The following is a 4661-nucleotide window of genomic DNA, read 5'->3' on the forward strand; positions in this document are numbered from 1 at the left end:
TCCATAACCCACTGAGGTAAGGCATGACATGTTTCACTTATGTTAGGGTTTAATAAAACACAGTGACAGGATTTAGGCAACTCCCGCAAACATTCACACCATGCAATAAAAAAGAACAAATATATTAAAGAGGTACATTCAAAGTAAGGCCATAACAAGTATAGTAATTGAGACTTTTGTACTTAAATGACTTAGGATCAGTCTTTGGGAGTAACAGAAGATAATGTAACATTATCACATTATTAGGATATGATAATGATGAATCTGAAACCGTACAGAAAAAGAGACTTCATCAAATTACATAATGCAAAATGGGAATAACTAGCAGGATAACAATCTTAACATTCATTTTTAAATAAAGAACAATAAACTACCATTATATGGCAGCATGCCCAAATGTGAGGGTTTTCACTAGTTAAACATATCACATTGAATAGAAGAAAAGGTCACAAACATCACAATACAGTGGAATTCTCGGCCGGTTAGCTCAGATGGTTAGAGCGTGGTGCTAATAACGCCAAGGTCATGGGTTCAATCCCCATACTGGCCAGTGAATCTAATTTATTAACCTGTTAAACCCCAAGCCTGTTTTTCAGGTTTCAGGCTCGAAAATGACATTCCCAGAACAAATGACCATGACCATATCTTCCCTTCTAAAAGGGTTAAATTAATAATCTTTTTTCTCAAAGTAATGATAAACCTGTGAGTTGGATGTAGAAAAGTCAGAATCTGTATAGATGTTTTTTATTTTAAAGAAAATTCAGATTGAACATGATAAAAAACTGTAAATTATAGTGTCCGTCCAAAAAACATTTTGTTAGTGAAAACTAACCTTGGATGATGGGTTAGTAGACTAAAAGCTTTAGTAATCCAAAGTACAACATATAAGTAGCCTGTATCAAGATTGATGCAAAACAAGTGATATTTGACCTTTTTAGACAGATTTAGCAAAAAAAACCTCTTCTGGGGCCATTTGGGTGGATTTTCCATATCTCTGGCCCCCCTTGTTCAATTTTGACATGGGACATCTCTTCCTGACCGTTAGAGCCAATATAATCGATGGGAAATCGTCCCGCACACACTCATGTTAAAAAAAAGGTTGCGTCTCTCCGCATGCAATCTTGCTTCAGAGCGTAGGATCTTCCTGCTCTGATATTTGAAAACTGAATTGCAGTTTTATTGCTTATAGATTATCAGAACATTTCAAATGGGACACAGTCACATTGGATATTAACCTATGGATTAACTACAGCATCGTTTTAATGCCATTGAAGACCAGTTTTGACCAGACAAAGACCTAGGTAAGCCATGTTAGCGTTGTAGGCTACCTAGCGCCACATGTTTTGATGTACGTTTTTGTTGATAACGTCGCAAGTTTGTATCCTTCAGTGTTGAGGTGGGCACCGTTGGAATGTATTTACGATCATAAACGATGTGCAGCTAGTAGTGCTGCGTACCTTGACTCACATTCAGGTTCAGGTCCGGACTCAAGTCCAGAGGTTCAGGTTCAGTTCCGGACTTATATGTCCGGACCTGAACCCATGGCTTGTGTCAAGTTGTGTGAGTAACTAAAGTGAACTTATTGTGAGCTAATTATCAATTGAAATTAACTCATAATCAACTCAAATTAAAACTCATCAGGTTTATTGTGCTCCCTTCCAACTTGTGTCTACATTTCTCTGCAAAGTACAAATGTAAAAAAAACACTTTTTGCCACTTAGTCTACAAATGACTTATGACAGCAACTACAGTGAAGTTTGAACTACTACAAAGTTCAAACATTTATTTCATTTACCAAACTAAAGTAACCAAACAGTCCCTGAGCTGACTAAGCCTAAATCCCTAAAGCTTTGCTGAAAGGTAGAGTGTAGAGTAGACTATACGCATTACACACCTACTATACAGTATAGGCTACACTGTAGTGACTGTACAGTCAGAGTGTACTGTACTGTCTGTAAACCATGTATTTTCTACAACTCTACATGTGTACATTATACAGTACATACTACATACATAGTGATGTACATACATACTGTTAGAAATTAAAATCAATGTTGATATGGCGTAATTTTGAATTAAATACACTATTTAATTTAAATCAGTTTTATTCTGAAAAAACCGGAAGTTCACACTATTAACTAAATACATTTATTCTGAACATTCTTCACTTCCGGTTAGCATTAGCATGTGGCGAAATGCTACGTTTTCAAACCGTGAATCGAAGGTGAAATGACATGTGATGTTGTACACTGAGCACACTGGGATTAGCACTCATTTATTGACGCTGAATAACGTTTATCAGGGAATGTTTAAATAACCACAGACACCAGAATATACATAACTGCTAGTTTTTTTGCGAGTCCAAGTACCGGTTCCCGGCGTTCCGGTTTTAACTGGACTTGAACCGAAACTTTTTACAAGTCCAGTACCGGTTCGGCGTACCGGTATGCAGCACTAGCAGCTAGGATAAGTAATAAGGGAGCTAGGAGTTATTTTCGGTGCAGTAATACAGTGGTTCCCAAACGGTGTGCCGTGAGGCAAGTCCGGGTGTGCCGTGGGATTTTGTGACAACCATACATTATTATTGCAATATACAACTACACAAAAATAATTATTTTTTTATTTACTATATCAGTACTTTGTAGGTTTATATGTACGTAATCTGCACGACACATCTCCACATGCAGTGCTGCATAAACATGGCTGAGTCAGCGATAACTCTCGAGAGGTGGAGGTATGCCCATTATTTTGAGTTCATCCGAAGAATAGACAGGAATGTGACGGTGAGGTGCAAACTGTGTCCAGGCCAGAAGCTGTTATCCACTGCTGTAAACACCACGTCAAACCTCAACAAGCACCTGCAAAGAACACATGCTAAGGTGGAGCTACCGCACACGCCATTTGTTGTTTGTTTATATCACAGTCTGTTCTTCTTCTCTGTCTTCCGGTTGTTGCCTGTTTTGAATGATGAATACACACTACCGCCGCCTGCTGGTAAGGAGAGTTATTGCCACTCACGCATGCTCAGTTCGTACGTGCTCGGCTGAAGTCTTTGCGGTGTCTGGTTCCAGTGCAACACATGGCCAACACGCAGGAGAACACGCCGACGCAACAGAGTGAGCAGAGATAGACTGTGCAAAATATACAGATAGCAGAAGACAGAGAACAGCCACGGTCAGATAGGAAAACATTCAGGATCTGGATCAGTCTTATGCGACAATGGAAACTGAACTAAAGAGAACATTTGAAACTTTAGCAGTCTGCGTGATCTGCCTGCAGGGAGGGGCGGGCCGGCCCTGCGAGTAAAGTAACGAGTAAAGTAACGAGTAAAGTAACGAGTTACTTTATGTAGAGAGTAACGAAGTAGTGTAATATATTACTTTATTTTAGTAACGACCCCATCTCTGCTGAAATGTTACATTTATAATTTGTAGTTCAGGACCATGGACAATGCAGCTTCCTTGCATTGACAGTTCTCTGTGCTGAATTTCCTTTGTCTCATTTTTAATGTTGTGACCTGTCTGGTTTAAATGAGTGTGTTGCTGCTTTGATGAAGCCTAATTTGATAACGTTTCAAATTAATTTCTGAAATATTTCGTTAATAAATATTTCATGAGTAATATAGTTGTCTTTGTCACATTTTATTTGGCATTAGTAAATAATTATGCACATTTACAGATATTTTACATGATATGAGTGATAACACGTGTTATAAGGGCTATTTTGCACAATAGGTGTGCCTTGAGATTTTTACTTGTCCTTTGGTGTGCCTTGGGCACAACAAGTTTGGGAACCACTGCAGTAATAGGTTAGCATTTTTCACTCGGGGCTAATTCAGAGGGTCACTGTTAGCAGTGTGTTATTTTTTTATATATCTTAGCATATTCATACACACTGCTCATACTGCTCACAGGCTGCTGTGTATATCTAGTGTATTCATACCCCTCACTGTTTATTCATCATTCAATTCATTTTATATTTTATTCTGTAGATTGTACATTACTTTTCTGCTTTTTGCACTCCTGGTTAGAAGCTAAAGTGCATTTCGTTGTCTCAGTACCTGTAATATGTGCAATAACAATAAAGTTTAATCTAATCTTGAGCAGGAACAAATGGATTTACTTAGTACATATCTGACATTAACGATTAAACACATGTGTGCATTCTTTATAAATGCAAACCGAGTCAAGCCGACTCCGGAGGTGGCGGTATGCACCTTAAAGTTGTTTGCAATCCGCCAAAAATACGAGAGAAGAAGAAGAAGCCGACTCCGAGCTGTCCGACTTCAGGCGAGCTTTTTGAGACCTCCCCCGGCTGCGATCGGCTATTCTCGTCTACTTTCGAGGCGAGCCGCAGCTCGTCTCAAACAAGCCTGTTGTTTCCTGCAAATTACGTGATTTCCGGGTCCGTGGGGCTTAAGAGGTGGTCCCATGTCATGGCCATTTCTACTGAACATAATTCCATTGTTGAGGTCTACTAGAATAGATTTATATTGTGCAATTTTCCAAACTCAAATTGGTTTCTCATACAGCATCTCTGTATAGTATGTGTATTATTCACTCTCTGTCCTAAACGGCTTGTTGGAGCTCCTGCCCCCCCCCCCTCCCTATGAGCCCACTGTGCTCTGATTGGTCAGCTCGCCCACTCTGTTCTGATGAGTC

General features: G+C 39.3%; 1 non-coding gene across 1 annotated transcript; it reads left to right on the forward strand.

Moving 5' to 3' along the window:
- The first annotated feature begins 476 nt into the window (after nucleotides 1-476).
- On the forward strand, nucleotides 477-550 carry trnai-aau (transfer RNA isoleucine (anticodon AAU)). The gene has a single exon. It is a non-coding gene; the product is annotated as a tRNA-Ile (tRNA).
- Nucleotides 551-4661: the final 4111 nt, after the last annotated feature.

This window comes from Pseudochaenichthys georgianus, chromosome 16, assembly GCF_902827115.2.
Source record: "Pseudochaenichthys georgianus chromosome 16, fPseGeo1.2, whole genome shotgun sequence".
NCBI lineage: Eukaryota > Metazoa > Chordata > Actinopteri > Perciformes > Channichthyidae > Pseudochaenichthys > Pseudochaenichthys georgianus.